The sequence below is a fragment of the Macrotis lagotis genome, chromosome 6 (genome assembly GCF_037893015.1).
Source record: "Macrotis lagotis isolate mMagLag1 chromosome 6, bilby.v1.9.chrom.fasta, whole genome shotgun sequence".
Classification (NCBI taxonomy): Eukaryota; Metazoa; Chordata; class Mammalia; order Peramelemorphia; family Peramelidae; genus Macrotis; species Macrotis lagotis.
The window spans coordinates 198947129-198965843 of NC_133663.1; the positions used below are offsets into that span (position 1 = coordinate 198947129).

Below are 18715 nucleotides of genomic sequence, written 5' to 3' on the forward strand. Positions count from 1 at the left end.
TTCTTTCCCTGAATTCTTTTGCATCCTTGTTTTTGTTTATGTGGACCCCTAGCACTTAAATAATTTCTCTATATTTTTCAATGAGTGTCATTCTCTTCCATCAAAGTCCAATTTATCTGCTACGTTCCTTGAAAATCTTGTTCACCTGGGTGAATGTGGACTTTTTTTTAGCAACTCTCAGCACTTGACTTAGATTTATTTTTTCCTAATGACCTCATCCTCCCATGTACCAAAGTTATTTTTAACAAATCTTCCCTTTCTTCTTGTCCATATTAGACAGCAAGTTTCTGGAGACTGTCATATACATATATATATATATATATATATATATATATATATATATATATATATATATATATATATATATTTATATATAAATATATATATATATGTGTGTGTGTGTGTAGGCATGTATATATATATGTGTGTGTGTGTGTGTGTGTGTATAGGCATGTATATATATACATACCTGTGCAATATACATACATATGCACATTGTATGTGTATATGTGTATATATACACAGTTTCTTAAAATTAATTGATGCAAACTAAATGATTGATTAATTTTGTTGGAGGAAAGAATATATTAATATTGATTACAATTTAATTGAAGAGACTTTCTGAAATGCTCTGTGTCTGCTAGGATTCATATTTCCCAATTAATCTTTTTTTTTATTCCTTTAACAATTAAAATTGTTTACAGCTGTGCAACTGTTCAATTATTTTAGTTTTATTCTACAAAGCAAGCACAGCTTTTTTTTGCTAATTTATATTTTCACATATAGATAATGTGTTTCTTGATATCCCAGTATTTGTTGCTTTAAACATTTCTTAAATAAATAAAGATTTGTACCAAGTCCTAACTGCTAGGAAAGTAGAGTTATTGACATTTTTTTGAACTATCAAACATAAGTGAGTGGAGAAACACTTACTGAAGTAGGTGAAATATTTGACCTTAATTAACATACCCATGTTTCTGTCTCTCTCTCACCCCCATTTGTCACACTCTCTCTTTTCCTGTCTCCCTCCAAGCCATCCTCTTGTCCCTCTCATCACATATATGTATATGTAGAAACCTGACACACACACACACACATATATATATATATTATAAACATATAAATAGCATTCAAATATATTGAGATTATCTTGAGAAATATGCAAAGAATTTGTGTTTAAGTTTTTATACTCTGTGGGTCATGACAGTTCTTTTAAATTATATATCAAGATATTTCAAATTCTCTAGAACCTCAAACTGGAAACTCAAACAAAAAAAATCTGTCTTTCAAAGACTGTTTTTCAGTCAACAAAATTTCTTGTTCATTTCTAATGTGTAGCTTGGCATTTCAACTCTTTTTTTCTTTTTAATTTATTTTTATTAAAGATATTATTTGAGTTTGACATTTTCCCCCAATCTTGCTTCCCCCCCCCCCCCACAGAAAGCACTCTGTCAGTCTTTACTTTGTTTCCATGTTGTACCTGGTTCCAAATTGGGTGTGATGAGAGAGAAATCATATCCTTAAAGAGAAGAGAAGTCTAAGAGGTAACAAGATCAGACAATAAGCTATCTGTTTTTTTTTTCTAAATTAAAGGGAATAGTCCTTGCACTTTGTTCAAACTCCACAGCTCCTTATTTGGATACAGATGGTACTCTCCTCTGCAGACAGCCCAAAATTGTTCCCAATTTTTGCACTGATGGAATGAGCAAGTCCTTCAAGGTTGAACATCACTCCCATGTTGCTGTTAGGGTATACAGTGTTTTCCTGGTTCTGCTCATCTCACTCAGCATCAGTTCATGCAAATCCCTCCAGGTTTTCCTGAAATCCTATCCCTCCTAGTTTCTAACAGAACAATAGTGTTCCATGATATACATATACCACAGTTTGCTAAGCCATTCCCCAATTGAAGGACATTTACTGGATTTCCAATTCTTTGCCACCACAAACAGGGCTGCTATAAATATTTTTGTACAAGCAATGTTTTTACACTTTTTCCTCATCTCTTCAGGGTATAGACCCAATAGTGTTATTGCTGGGTCAAAGGGTATGCACATTTTTGTTGCCCTTTGGGCATAGTTCCAAATAGCTCTCCAGAAGGGTTGGATGAGTTCAGAGCTCCAACAACAGTGTAATAGTGTCCCAGATTTCCCACATCCCTTCCAGCAATGATCATTATCCTTCCTGGTCATACTGGCCAATCTGAGAGGTGTGAGGTAGTACCTCAGAGAAGCTTTAATTTGCATTTCTCTAATAATTAATGATTTAGAACATTTTTTCATATAGCTATGGATTACTTTGATCTCCTCATCTGTAAATTGCCTTTGCATATCCTTTGACCATTTGTCAATTGGGGAATGGCTTTTTGTTTTAAAAATATGTCTCAGTTCTCTGTATATTTTAGAAATGAGTCCTTTGTCAGAATCATTAGTTGTGAAGATTGTTTTCCAGTTTACTACATTTCTTTTAATCTTGGTTACATTGGTTTTATCTGTGTAAAAGCTTTTTAATTTAATGTAATCAAAATCATCTAATTGGTTTTTGGTGATATTCTCCAACTCTTCCTTAGTCATAAACTGTTCTCTGTTCCATAGATCTGACAGGTAGACTAGTCCTTGATCTTCTAATTTGCTTATAGTATTGTTTTTTATGTCTATGTCCTGTAACCATTTGGATCTTATCTTGGTAAAGGGTGTGAGGTGTTGGTCTAATCTAAGTTTCTTCCATACTAACTTCTAATTTTCCCAGCAATTTTTATCAAAGAGGGAGTTTTTATACCAATGACCAGACTCTTTGGGTTTATCAAATAGCAGATTACTATAAGCATCTCCTGCTTTTACACCTAGTCTTTTCCCCTGGGCCACCACTCTATTCCTTAGCCAATACCAAACAGTTTTGATGACTGATGCTTTATAATATAATTTTAGATCGTGTAGTGCTAAGCCACCTTTGTTTACGCTTTTTTTCATTAAGCTCCTGGCAATTCTTGACTTTTTATTTCTCCATATGAATTTACTTACAGTTTTTTCTAACTCATTAAAGTAATTTTTTGGAATTTTTATTGGTAGGGCACTAAACCACTAAACAGATAGTTTAGTTTTGGTAGAATTGTCTTTTTTATTATATTAGCTCTACCTATCCATGAGCAGTTGATATTTGCCCAGTTATTTAAATCTAATTTAATTTGTCTGAGAAGTGTTTTATAATTGTTTTCAAAAAGATTCTGAGTCTGTCTTGGCAAATAGACTCCCAAATATTTTATATTGTCTGAGGTTACTTTGAATGGGATTTCTCTTTCTAGCTCTTCCTGCTGTTTCTTGCTAGACATATATAGAAAAGTTGAGGATTTATGAGGGTTTATTTTACAACCTACAACTTTGCTAAAATTGCTAATTGTTTCCAGTAGTTTTTTAGATGATTTAGTGGGATTTTCTAGGTACAGCATCATGTCATCTGCAAAGAGTGAGAGATTTGTCTCTTCCTTCCCAATTCTAATTCCTTTAATTTCTTTTTCTTCTCTAATTGCTGATGCCAACATTTCTAATACAATATTGAATATTAGTGGTGATAATGAGCACCCTTGTTTCACCCCTGATCTTTTTGGGAATGCCTCTAGCCTCTATCCATTGAGTATAATGCTTGTTGATGGTTTCAGATAGATACTGCTAATTATTTTAAGGAACAGTCCATTTATTCCTACACTCTCTAGTGTTTTTAATAGGAATGGATGATGTATTTTGTCAAAAGCTTTTTCAACGTCTATTGATATGATCATATGATTTTGGATAGGTTTGCTGTTGATATAATTGAGTATATTAATAGTTTTCCTAATATTGAACCAACCCTGCATTCCTGGAATAAATCTTACTTGATCATAATGTATTATCCTAATGATGACTTGTTGTAATCGTTTTGCTAAGATTTTATTTAGGATTTTTGCATCTATATTCATCAGGGAGATAGGTCTATAATTTTCTTTCTCTGTTTTAACTCTTCCTTGTTTAGGTAACAGTACCATATTGGTTTCATAGAAAGAGTTAGGCAGATTCCATCTTTCCCGATTTTTCCAAAGAGTTTATATAGGATTGGAACCAATTGTTCCTTAAATGTTTGGTAGAATTCACTGGTGAGTCCATCAGGCCCTGGAGATTTTTTTTAGGGACTTCAGTAATGGCTTGTTGAATTTCTTTTTCTGAGATATGGTTGTTTAGGTACTTAATCTCCTCTTCATTTAACCTGGGCAACTTATATTTTTGTAAATATTCATCCATTTCACTTAGATTAACGTATTTATTGGCATATAGTTGGGCAAAATAATTTCAAATTATTACTTTAATTTCCTACTCATTGGTGGTGAGTTCACCTTTTTCATTTATGATACTAGCAATTTGGTTTTCTTTTTTTAATCAAATTGACCAGAGGTTTATCAATATTATTGGTTTTTTCATAATACCAACTTTTGGTTTTATTTATTAATTCAATAGTTTTTTTGCTTTCAATTTTATTAATTTCTCCTTTAATTTTTAGAATTTCTAATTTGGTACTTAATTGGGGATTTTTGATTTATTCTTTCTCTAATTTTTTTAGTTGCATGTTTAGTTCATTGATTTCCTCTTTCTCCAATTTATTCATATAAGCATTTAGAGCTATAATATATCCCCTGAGAGTTGCTTTGAATGAATCCCATAGGTTTTGGTGTGTTGTTTCATTATTATCATTATCTAGGATAAATGGTTAATTCTTTATATAATTTGTTTTTTGGTCCCCTCATTTTTTAAAATGAGGTTATTCATTTTCCAATTTGTTCTGGGTCTATATCTCCTTGGCCCAGTATTGCATATGACTTTTATTGCATTGTGATCTGAGAAAGATGTATTCATTATTTCTGCCTATCTGCAGTTGATCATTAGATTTTTATGTCCTAGTACATGGTCAATTTTTGTATAAGTTCCATGTACTGCAGAGAAAAAGGTATATTCATTTCTATCCCCATTCAGTTTCCTCCATAAGTCTACCATATCTAATTTTTCTAACAATCTATTTACCTCCCTAATTTCTTTCTTGTTTGTTTTATGATTCTATTTATCTAGATCTGATAGTGGGAGGTTGAGGTCTCCCACTAGTAGAGTTTTGCTATCTATGTCTTCTTGTAATTCTTTCAGATTCTCCTCTAAGAATTTGGATGCTGTCCCACTGGGTGCATATATATTCAATATTGAAATGGCTTTATTGTCTATGGTACCTTTTTAGGAGGATATAGTTTCCTTCCTCATCTCTTTTAACGCTATTTTTGCTGCTGCTTTGTCTGAGATAAGGATTGCTACCCCTGCTTTTTTTACTTCAGCTGAAGCAAAATATATTTTGTTCCAAACTTTTACCTTTACTCTATATGTATCTCTCTGCTTCAAATGAGTTTCTTGTAAGCAGCATATTGCAGATCATCAATTGGACAATTACAAAATGAGAATAATTCTCTCAGATCCTCAAATGAGCAAATGCAAAAAGAAATTAATTCTCTCAAACCCTCAATTGGTCAAATGGAAAGCTCTTTCAAAAATAGAACTGACCAATTGGAAAAGGATCACTTTGCTATTTGCTTACATTTTAAAGGAGAGTTCATCCCATTCACATTTAAGGTTATGATTACTAATTCTTTACTGCCCTCCATGCTATCTTCCCTTTGTTTTTATTTTCCCCCCTTTCCCCCCCTTTTATCCATATTCCCGAATCTTTTGTTTCTGAAAACCACCCCCTTCAGTGTGTTTGCCCTCCTATATCACACCCTCCCCCTTTCTTTCCCCTTTCCCTTTTTCCCTTTTCACTTCTCTTCCTTTTATTGTTTCCCCTCTCCCCTTCCCTTTCTCTGTCCCCCCTCCCCTTTCCCCCTTTTAATACTTGAAAGGTTAGATGATTTATCAGTTAACTGAGTATGTGTAGGTTGACTTTAAGTCAAGTCTGATGAGAAGATTCAGGTGTTTCTCCTCTGTTCCCTTTTTTCCCCACTATTACCAAAGTTTTTTTGTCCCTCTTAGTGTAATGCAACTTACCCCATTCAATCCTCTCCCTCCTCCCGTCTCTTTCCTGTCTCCCTTTTTAGGGCAGTAGTGTTTTTATTTAGATCATTCTATCTACGTCATAGAAAATTCTGAGTGTCTGACTCTTCTAGTTCTGTGTATTCTATCGAATAGAGTCTAAATTCCTGAGAGTTATTAGAGTCTTTCTCCCAAATGGGGTTAAAGCCAGTTGCATCCCATTAGATAGTAGTCTCATGGATAGGTCATAAATGTCCATCATTTCTGGCAAGGTGTATTCTCTCTGTTAGAGTTACATTTATTGCATTTTTTTTCTTTTACCGCACCCCCCCTTTTTTTTTTTTACCTTGCAGTGTTTCTCTTGAACCTCCTGTTTGATGTCCAAATTTTCTGTTTAGCTCTGGTCTTTTCATCAGAAATTTTTGGAATTCTTCCATTTTGTTGAATGTCCATCTTTTCCCCTGGAAGAGTAGGCTCAGCTTTGCAGGAAAGTAGATTCTTGGCTGCATTCCAAGGTCCCATGCTCTTCGAAATATCTCGTTCCAGGCCCTTCGATCCCTTAATGTTGATGCAGCCAGGTCCTGCATGATCCTTACTGTGGCTCCTTGATATTTAAATTGTTTCTTTCTTGCTGCTTGCAGGATTTTGTCTTTTATCTGATAGTTCTACAGTTTGGCCACAGCATTCCTTGGTGTTTTCATTTTAGGATCTTTTTCTGGTGGGGATTGATGTACTCTTTCAATAACTACTTTGCCCTCTGATTCCATGATATCAGGGCAGTTTTCTGTCACTAGATCCTGTAATATTAAGTCCAGGCATTGTTTCTCTTCAATGTTTTCAGGAAGTCCTATAATTTTCAGATTGCCCCTCCTCGATCTATTCTCAAGGTCAGTGGTTTTGTCGATGAGGTATTTTACATTTGCTTCTATTTTTTTCTATTTTTTGATTTTGTTTAACTGACTCTTGCTGTCTTGTGGAGTCTTTAGTTTCTGTAGACTCCATTCTTTTTTGGGGGGAGGAGTTTTCTTCATTAACCTTTGCAACTCCTTTTCCAATTGGTCAGTTCTATTTTTGAAAGAGCTTTCCATTTGACCAATTGAGGTTTTGAGAGAATTAATTTCTTTTTGCATTTGCTCATTTGAGGATCTGAGAGAATTATTCTCATTTTGTAATTGTCCAATTGATGATCTGAGAGATTTATTCTCCTTTTGTGTTTGTCCAATTGTACTTTCTAAGGTTGTTTTCTTGTTGCAAGGTATTAATTGTCTCTCCCAAATTTTTAAGCTCCTTCCTTATTTCTTCAAAGAAGTCTTTCTGTGCTGGAGACTAGATTGTATTCTCCTCAGAGGTTCCAGGTCTCTCTGAGTTGGGGTCTTTCCCTTCCAGGAATTTTTCTATGGCTCCACCTTTCCACTGACCCTTCTTCATTATGCTAAGACCTTGAGTTGGGGGGGGGCTGGTACACCTGGGCTTCGGGTCACTAAAGGCTTTACTGAGTGTAGTTCCTCTTGCTGGCCATTAGGAGGTGCTGGATGCCCTCTCTGGATTGTCTGTGACCTGGGTTGAGAGGCCTTTGCTGAAGGGAGGAGTTGGAACTATTGAATTCTTTTGCCTTCAATCAATGGTGGACTTTACCCTGGCCTGAGGTCATTCCTCAGCTGGGCTGGTTCTTCTGCTCATACACCTGGGCCTGAGGCAGAAGTAGTTTGCAATTGTTTGTTTTGGAGGAGGTGTCAGTGCAATGGAGGCATGGGCTCAGAGCTTCTCAAACCGAAGGAGCCCAGTGATTGTGTCTGCAGCTCTCCTGCACCAGACTTCTCCCCGCAGCCCGGTCCCCAAGCTCCAGGGGGACAGCACCAACACCAGTGCCTCTGCTTTCCCACGGACCCAAGCCCTTTTCTTCCAGCCCCACCGCTGATCCAGTAGGTCTTGCTCTCTGGCCCTCAGACTCCCGGTTCCAATTCAGCTGTTAATTTGGCTGATCCAGGTCTGATACTCACCCGCCTGAATTCCACCAAAGCTGCAGCTTATGCCATCAATACATGATAAAATAGTTATAATCAGTGCTATTATATCAGTAAGAAAACTTGTTAATGGAAAAGACGAAGTTAAAATAGTTCATAAGTACAGTATCCATAGCAGTAAAACTGTGAAAGAAAATAAATTTCTTTGGGAACACTAGCATTTGTTTCCATTTTACTAACCTATGCTTTCCTTGTTTATTCTCAAGAACCATCACACAAACCATTATAGGTTTTATCTCAATTCTCTGCCCACAGGAATGTAAATTTTTTTTTGATAGTTAAAATCTGGTAAAAAATGATCTTAAACTTTAGTATTTCAAATCTCTCTAGCTCTCATCAGTTGGCCAACAAGAGATCCTAGGCCTGGTTCCACTTGGTCATTTTTGGTGTTCAGATTGACCGAGGGAATGTAAATAGCAATCATTTCTGTTTTGGCCAGAAATTCTGAGGGTCTTTCCCTCCCAGATTGATTTTTAGGGGGGGAGGGGATTAGATTAAAGATGTCTACCTCTGCCTCATTTCTTTTTTAACTAGTGTTAATCATTGAAAGGACATCGCTAAATCAAATTGAGAGCTAGAGTAAAAAAAATTAGGTTTTCCCATTGCATTCAGGACCATTTACAGTTATGCTGATACATATCTGGCCATTGAGCCCAGATGGTTCCACAGTGAAGTTGGTGACTTTGTACAACCTTTCCTTACTTCAATTCAATTCACTTTTATGTAAAGCATCATATCCCTGATGTCATGGTCCTCTTTGAGAACATGGGAATAATAATGAAGAAATGATCATGGAATAATTAAAAATAAACAGAAGTTGGCTAGTTGGTTAGTTTATGGATGCAAGTAGGGTAGTGGCAAAAACATGAATGAAAGAAATGGACAGTGCAGTTTCTAGCATGATTATCAACTTTTTAGATAGCTTCACAATATCCAAAGGAATAAGCCTGTGTGCTGGCAAAATTACAAATACATAACATTTCTGCTTTAGCAAGCTTAATTCTCTAAGTTCAAGATCAGAGTGATTGGCAAATCACAAAACTTTTAGTGAATATATGTACAACCAATACTCAATTAAGTCAATGAGTGAATGTAATACCTAATAGACATTGTTAAGTTTTTAAAAATTGCCTCTATGTGAGTATTTTTAATTTCTAAGGCAAAAACAATATTTAATTATTAAATAAAATTCATTAAAATTATAGGACAAATAAAATATAATAATTTGTATTATTTACTTAAATAACTTGTTATGTGAGTTAATATTTGTAATAAATCATTTAGTCATCATGTTATCAGACAACAATTCTTGAGGGATTTTTTTAAAAATTCTATTTTATTAGAGTTGCTATAAATATTTTAGAACATATAGGTTCTTTTCCTTTTTCTCCTAATTATCTTTAGAAATAGACTTAGTAGTAATATTTCTGGGTTGAAAGATTTAGATAGTTAAATAATTCTTTAGGTATAATCCCAGATTGATCTTCAAAATGAGTGGAACAATTCTCATTTCCAACAGTGGCGTGTCCCAATTTTTTCATATCTCTTCCAACATTTGTCACTTTACCCTTCAATCATTTTAACCAATCTACTGGGGATAAAATTAAGCCTCAAGCTTGTTTTAATGTGCATTTCTCTATTAAATAGTGATTTAGAACATTTTTATATGATTGTGAATTATTTTGATTTCTTCATTGGAAAAATATTCTTATTCTTTTATAATTTATTAATTGGAAAATGACTTGTGTTCTTACAGTTGAGATGAAATGCATTATGTATTTGAAATATGAGACTTTTATCTGAGAATCTGTCTATAAAATTCACCCCCAGCTCGCCCCCACTATCACCACCATAGTGGCGGCTGACCTCCGGCCCTGACTGCCTTCCCTTCCCCAGTCCTGCTCCCTGCCCGCCCGCCCGCCCGCCTGCTCCGGCTCTGTGAGCCGTGGCTGAAGTAGATTCATCGGCGCTGCCGCCCCGACCCCTGCCCCGGGGGGTACTGCAGTGGGTAACCGGGTGGCGAGCGGCGGGACCAGCCAGGAAGATCCTACAGCGGCCTTCCTAGCCCAGCAGGAGAGCGAGATAGCAGGCATTGAGAAGGACGAGGGCTTCAGCACCCTGGACAGCGGCAGTGTGCCCTCTGGACACTCTTGATGGAGTGATGAATTGAGACTACTACCAGGAGAGTAATGGTCCAACCGATGGTTACGAAGCTATTTCACGAGTGGATCGATTACAGTCAGGACCAGAAAGTATCCGTAAATGGAGAAAAGGACAAATGAAACGTCTAGAAGTCCTTGATGCTAATTCTCAGAAGCAAGAAGCAGAATGGCAAGACAAAGCAATAAAGGAAATGGAAGAGTAGCATGCAAGGCAAGATGAACAACTACAAAAAACAAAAGTAAATAACAGGACAGCTGAAGTAGTTTTTGTAAATGATGTTGAAGAGACTCTTTGGCACTGAGTGGGAATGGGTGGCTCGGCTGTGTGACTTTAACCCCAAGACTAGCAAGGAGCTAAGGATGTGTCCCCCAGGCGTTCAGTCCTCATCTCCCTCAAGCAGGCCCCCCGGTTCACTGAAGGGGAAGCCCAAGGAAACACTACGATTGCATTATCTTAATCTTACTCAGCGAAGCTCTTCACAGTCATTGGATTAATCATATTGAGTTCTTTTGGACCAAATATCTTGTCTATAGAGTTGATCATTGTTTGTGACTGCATGTTTTCTTCAATTGTTTTCTCCCTGGCATCCAAGTGGGAGGGGAATGAAAACCTCCAGGACAATAGCTTCTTGTGTGCTTTCGTGCATTGTCATTTTCAACTGTACTGATATTAAAATTTTCTTTCCAATAGCAAAAAAATAAATTAAACCCCCACCCCACCCCCCTACAATTTTCTGCTTTCCTTCTGATCTTGGTGACTTTTGTTTTATTTGTTCAAAACCCTTTCATTTTAATATAATACAAATTATCTATTTTATACCTCACTCATTCATTTTTAAATTGTCACCTAATCGTAAATCTGATAAGCAGTATCTTCCATGTTCTTCCAATTGTCTTTTAATGTCTCTTTTAATCTGGGTCACATATCCATAAAAAACTCAATTTCTGGCAGACACCTTACCAGTTTGACTACAAGTTTTTAGCAGATAAAGAATTCTTATCCCAAAGTCTTGTTGTTATATTAGTCAAAAAACAGAGTTACTATAATTATTTGCTACTCCAAATGTATGTTTACCCTTTTTCATTGATGTACCTTTCTATTTCTTAGCTAACACCAGAGTTTTGACAATTATTGTTTTAATAATTAGTTTAAGATCTGATACTGTTTTATGGCCTTCCTTCACATTTTTCTTATTATTTCCTTTAGTATTCTAGACATTCTTCCAAATGAATTTTGGCATTATTTTTTGCTAATTCGATCAAAAGAATTGGTACTTTTAACTGGGATGGCATTGAATATATCAATTAGTTTGGGTAAAATGGTCATTTTTCTTATCGGCCCCTGTCTACTTATGAATGAACAACTAATGTTTTCTAATTATATAAATTTGATTTTATTTATATAATTTTTTTCTTTATAATTGTATATAATTGATGCAATCTAGAATTATTTCATTTTCAACTAAACATGCAAAGATAGTTTTCAACACCAATCCTTTTGCAAGCTTTTGAGTCAACATTTTTCTTCCACCTTCTCTTCCCTCACTCCTCCCCATGACAGCAAGCAATCTAATATAGTTTGTACATGTGCAATAATGTTTAACATATTTACATAATAGTCATGTTGTGAAAGAAGAATTAGAATTTAACAGTGGTGAGGGGGTACCAAAAGAGAGAAAGAAACAACATAAAAGTAATTTTTAAAAGGGGACACAATATACTTTGCTCTGTATTTTTTCTATGGATGAAAATGGCATCTTCCATATTGGGTCACATAATTTTCTGCCTTTATTTTTGATACATTGATTATTTTAATCACTACATTCATAATATAAATTCCACTAAATCATAAAAATCTGTTCTTTATAAATATTATTATAGTATTTTAACTAGTAATTTGTTTATAATTTTTGCATCACTATTCTCTATATTTTACGCTTTCTTGTTTACATATTAGTGTCATATTTGCTTCATAAAAGGAGTCAGGTAGAATCCCATCTTTATCTATCATTCTAAATAACTTATTTAATACTGCAATTAGCTGACATTTAAAAATTTGATAGAATTCATTTGAAAATCCATCTGATCCTACTACTTTTTCTTAGAAAGCTCAATTAAGAACTGTTCCATTTCTTTTGCTAAAATAGATCTATTGAAGTATTCCAAATCCCTTTTTACTAATCTAGACAACTTATATTTTTGTAAATATTCATACATTTCACTTAAATTGTTACATTTGTTGGCATAAAATTGGGCAAAATGATTCATTGCAATTGCTTTAATTTTAAAAATCTTTGTGTTGCACTCACCTCTTTCATTATTAGTGATTTGGTTTTCTCTCTTTTTTTTTAAATAAAATTACCAGTAGTTTATTTTTTTCTTAAAGCTAACTCTAATTTATATTTATTAATTTAATAATTTTTCACTCAATTTTCCAATGCTTGCCTTTAGTTTTCCAATTCAGTATTTAATCTGGGATTTTTAGTTTGTTCTTTTTTCCTAGTTTTTTTAAATTGAATAGCAATTTCATTTATCTGTTCTTTCTCTATTTTCTTGATGTATTTAGAAATTTTTTTTCTTTGATAGATGCATTTTCAGCTATAAGTTTTGATCTTTCATTATTGTTTGGTTATGGAATATTTCTATGATTTGTTCTTTAATACACTCACTCTTTAAGACAAGTTTAACTTTCATTTAGTTTTATCTGTTTTCCAAAAATTATTAAATATATTTTAATGCATTGTGATATGAAAAATATCCTTTAAAGATTTTTACTTTTCTGAATTTTACTATAAAACTCATATGTATTGATATATGGTCAATCTTTGTAAAGGTACCATAAACTTCTGTGTAAAGGAATATTCCTTTCTATTTCTATTCAATTCACTTCAGGTATCTCTTATCTAACTTATCTAAAATGCAAATCACTTCCTTAACTTTTTTCTTATTTTTTTAAATTTACCTGGTTCTGAAGTTCTGATTAAAGTCCACTACTCCACTTATAGCATTACTCCTCCTATAATTCATTTAACTTTCAACTATTTAGATGCTATAGTATTTCATATATATAAGTTAAGTGTTGATCTTGCTTCATTGTCTGTGGTATTTTTCTCAAAATTTAGTTAATCTCTTTTAAACAAATCTATTTTAGTCATAACTTTGTCTAAGATTATGATTGCTACCCTTGTCTTTTTTGCATCAACTGAAGCATACTCAGCTATACTCCAACTCCCTCAATTTAGCTCTGAATATTTCTAATGCTTAAATGTGGGTCTTGTAAACAACAAATTATTGGATTCTGATTCTTAATCTATTCTGTTCTCCACTTCTGTTTTGTGTGATATCATCCCATTCACATTCAAAGTTATAATTACAATTTGTGAGTTTCCCCTCTAACTTATTTCTACTTATTATCCTTCTCATGCTCTCTTATTACACCAAATCCAGGTACCTTATTTTCTTTTCTTTTCATCCTATTCCTTATTCTATCCTAATTCTTCCTGTATCCTCTTCTCTATCTGCTTTGACTATAAATTTTTCTTCTCACATCTTGTTTGTATGAGATAATTGTTCTTTTTTAATCTTTGTTTTTCTAATGTGATGGTTCAGTTTCTCTTCTGTTTTTTTTCTAGTTTTATTATTTCTTGGTGTCTTATAATGCTAATAGTTTCCTCTTGTCTATTTTTGTTTTTCTTGGATTGCTTTTTTCCCCTAATTTTCCTTTAGTCTCTCATATTTGATATTTGAAATTCTTTTTAAGTTCTTCCAAGAAATCTTTTTGGGCTTTTGACCATTTGACATTACTCCTTAGGGTAGGAGTTTCTATCTTCTTTGGAATATGAACTTAGATCTTCTTTTATGCCATAGTAAGTATTTGTGGTCACTTTCTTTCCGTTTTGCTTGCCGAGTTTTATTGTTATTTTTCTTTTATTTTAATTTAAGATTCTTATTAACATAATCCTGTGTTTATTCTGGGATGTAGTTAATGATGCCTAGGCCTTGGGTCCTCCTTATTATTATTTTTCTCAATTCTTTCTTCTCTTCCTTTAAGCTACAATTAGCTACCCCAGTCATGTTGTCCCCAAAATGTTCTTGCTCCTTGTGGTACCATACTTATTGGGATGTGTTCTTTCTTCCTCACCCACAGCCATAGCCTGGAATCATATCTGGTCAGCATCACTACACCTATAAATATCAGAGGTTCTTCAGCCTTCCTCAATGAATTGTATGATTTTCATTCATTGAAAGTTTGTGAGTTGAAACTCCCTGAAACCAGAAGATTAAAGTTGATGAGGTGAAATTTCTTGAGACCTCTTTGTTCTTTAAAGAAACTACCCCTAGGGTCTGCTGTTTGTTGATTCAATGTTTATATTTTACCCCAGTCCAAGGAAATTCTGTATTTCTTGAGATCCTTTAAAGATCCTCTTTAATTTTGTTGCTCTTTGTTTATTTTGTAGCAAAGTTCTGTGAATTTGTAGATGAATTTTGAAGAGCCTAGCAATTTCTAACCTACTCCTCAAACTTCCTAAAATAACCCTTGAAGATTATTATTATATATGAGATCAAAAATTAATTTTGTTTTTTGAAGCAAAATATTTCTTTCAAAATATTGCACATTATATTACAGTACATATTATCCAATATATTTGCTTATTTGGAGATTTGTTTAGCCTTCATCAGAAAAAACAGCATATTAAAGACTGCCCAATAAAATATGCTAATTGTTGATAAAAGGTTTTAAAATCATATCAAATGGGGAAATACTATGCAAGAGAAACCTAGAAGAACAAAATTTGTAAAGATATAATAGCAACATAGAATAAAAGATGAGGAACTAGAAGAGGAACATAACTTTGTGAAAGTGGTATAACTTAGAGGTGGCTAAGTGGTGCAGTGGATAGAGCACTGGCCTTGGAGTCAGGAGTACCTGGGTTCAAATCCAACCTTTGACACTCAATAATTTCCTAGCCGTATGGCCTTGGGCAAGCCACTTAACCCAAATACCTTGAAAAATCGAAAAAAAAAAAAAGAAAGTGATATAACTTGAAAGTGAATTTTATTGAAGTAAGGTAGGGCTGTGCAAAATCATAGTTTCACTCTGTCTTTTGGAGTCATCCATGTCCAGTGGAAAGATAAGCACAGGATGATTGAAGATTGCTCCCAACTGCATGGGAGAGATGCAGAAAAGGAGGAAAGACATAGTCTAAAATAGCCTCTGGATTAAGGGAGCAGATTTCACCAGAATTAGGGAAAACACGGCATAAGATGCCCTTTGACTAAAATTGGAATCAAGTTTACAATGGAATCTGGACTAACAGAAATTATACTTATTGACTTTCTAATGAATGTAATTCAAATATACAAAGAAATTGAAGTAAGAGTAAGGAAAAGAGAGTTACAACAACAAAAAAAGATATAGTCTTCTAAGAACATTATCAGGAATAGTAAAATTCAAAAGTAAATATATCCTGAGACACACACTTACACAAAGCAGGTGAGAGATGTTGGGGAAAGAAGAAAACAAAAGGGATTAGTATCATTGTTTATGGTGACAAAATCATAGTTATTCAACTCATGTTGCCTCATTTTTCTACAAAGGAAAACATGCTTTAGACTGGAAAGAGTAAAGCAAAAATTGCTTCCATGAAATCAACAATTCATGAATTAAAGTAGGTAGGGCTAGATGAATAACCTGCCAGAGCATTTTAAGGAGCTAGCAAGTATGAGTACTTAAGTTATCAGTAATCATAGAAAATGAAAGGGTACCACATAACTATAGAAAAGGTAAGAGCCCAAAAACGTATAATTTGACATTTTTTTTGCAAGGAAGTGGGATTAAGTGACTTGCCCAAAGTCACACAGTTGCATAAATACTAAGTGTCTGAGGTCTGATTTGAACTCAGGTCTGCCTGACTCCAGAACTGGTACTTTATCCACTGAACCCCAATTTGACATATTTTTTTGCTTAAATTCTAGAATTTTTTTGTTGTTAGGTAGTCTGATAGTCTTTACATTGTTTCCATGCTATACATTGATCAAAATTGAATGTGTTGAGAGAAATCATATCTTTTCTTTAAATTAAAGGTAATAGTCTTAGGTCTTTGTTTAAACTTCACAGTTCTTTCTGTGGATACCAGTGCTATTCTCCATCACTGATACCCTAAAATTGTCCCTGATTGTTGCACTGATGAAATGAGCAAGTCCATTAAGACTAATCATCAAGATGGCTAGGTGGCGCAATGGATAAGGCACCGGCCCTGGAGTCAGGAGTGCCTGGGTTCAAACCTGGTCATAGACACTTAATAATTACCTAGCTGTGTGCCCTCTGGCAAGCCACTTATCCCCATTGCCTTGCAAAAAAAACTAAAAAAAAAAGACTGATCATCAACCCCATGTTGCTGTTATAGTGTACAGAAATTCTAGAACATTTTAAAAGAAATGTATAAAATGTATCTAGAAAAGCAGTGATCCTCTAAAGGAATAGATTTATCAAGAAGTTGGGCTATCAGATTCACCTTTCTTCCATTCTTGATTGGCAAATCAAAGAAATGCTGCACATAAAGTTATCAAATTTTAGTAAAGCAATTGAGAGAATTTCCTTTTCTATTTTTTTCCCAAAGTTTTAATGATATGTTTTGTTTTTGTACTATAAACATTTGCAGAATACCTTTATTTTGTGAAAGGTCCTTTGTAACAACATAAAACAAATAAATTTTAATAATGTTGTGATTTTGTTTAAAAATACATTCAATATTTCCCATTGATAAGAAACTCCATCTTTTACTTTATATATATATATCTTTCCCATTCTCTCCACCTCCTTGAAATAAAAGAAAAGCAAAGATGCATGATCAAATAAAAAAATTCCCTATATAGAAAAATTTAGTTTATTCTGCATGCTAAATCTGTCAACTTTCTGTAATAAATAGCATGTTTTATCATTGATCTTAAGAAATCATGATTGGCCATTGAATTCATCATAATTCTTCCAACTTTCAAAATTGTTTTTGTAAGGTTTCTATTGCATGCCTTGTTCTCATTTCATTCTTTAGTTTACAAGTTCTCAATTTTATTTTTACATTTCCATTCTTCTGGATGTTAGAAAGACTGGGTGGAGGAGTAGGAGCTAGATGGTATGTCAGATAAAGCACTGGATTCACAGGGTCAGGAAGAAGTGGGTTTAAATTCTACCTCAATCACTTATGATCTCTATGACACTGAACAAGTCACTTGACATTTGTAAGTCTTAATTTCAGCACTGTTAAAATGCTGTTAATAACACTTACTTCCTAGAGTTGATCTAAGAATCAAATGAGATAAAATATTCTGAGAGTTTTGGAGGCCTTAAAGTGCTACATAAATGATATGATGACAATGATGATGATATATAGCTCAGTGGATTTGGAGCTGATTAAATGATCAGATTCAATAAGAACTTCAAAATTGAAGTCTCACATACAGCACTCCATCTCTTATATATGTGTCTTTGCAGTGGCTATTCTCTACAGAATTCAGTCTTTCTTTTTACCAATTTCATCTTTAGGGCTGTGCATGACATGTAGGCACAATATAAATGTTTATTGGATTGGTTTGGATCTCGCAATTGTTAGTGCTTTTCCTCCTTCCTTAATTATCTTATATATATTTTAATTTATATTTATGTAGATGTATGTAATTTATATATGTATGTATATGGATATATACTTCATATATGTGTATATCTTTACCTTTATTTATACATTTGTCTTGAGTAATGGAATGTAAACCACTTGAAGGAAAGAAATATTTAAATTTTATCTTTGTATATCTAAGTGAATAACTCATAGTAGGCACTTAAAAATGCTAATGGGTTGCTTGATTAATTAGAGAGTTAATGTTAGTTTGTAAGGATATCTTTTATTTGTTCCCTGCTGTTTATCTTTTTTTTTTTAATAACTAGGACTATAACACAGATAACATGATGATAGTTCTGAACAAAGAAAAATATAACATATTGGATGGATGATAGTACCAGCATCCAAAAACTCAAGCTAGAATACTGGTTCATAGTTTTTAAAAGAGATTTTATTATCAGTAAAAATTAAAATCGATAATTCAATAAAAAAATTAGACTCAAAAATGAGTTCAATAGATTCAAATTTGAGACTATATGTTAGATAGTAGTTTATGTTAAAAGGTTTGGGAAATTTTAATGAACTGTAGGAAAAATATAAATCAACAGTTATACAGCAAATAGCTTTGAAACAATTAGGAACTCAGCATAAGGACAACCCACAATTTCAAATGACTAATGATAAAATATGCAATACCTCTCCTGATAAAGTAGTATAAAACTCAAAGTACAGACTGAAACATATTTTTGTACATGGTCAATGTGGAAATTTGTTTAAATTGACTACACATGTTTTTAGTATGTTTCATTTTTCTTTCATTCTCAGTGGTAGGTTGGAAGTGAGGTAGTAGATTTGTTGATGATTAAAGTAAATTAACTATAATTTTA

General features: G+C 33.6%; 1 pseudogene; it reads left to right on the plus strand.

Moving 5' to 3' along the window:
• The first annotated feature begins 7778 nt into the window (after positions 1-7778).
• Positions 7779-10673, plus strand: LOC141492304 (clathrin light chain A pseudogene; annotated as a pseudogene).
• Positions 10674-18715: the final 8042 nt, after the last annotated feature.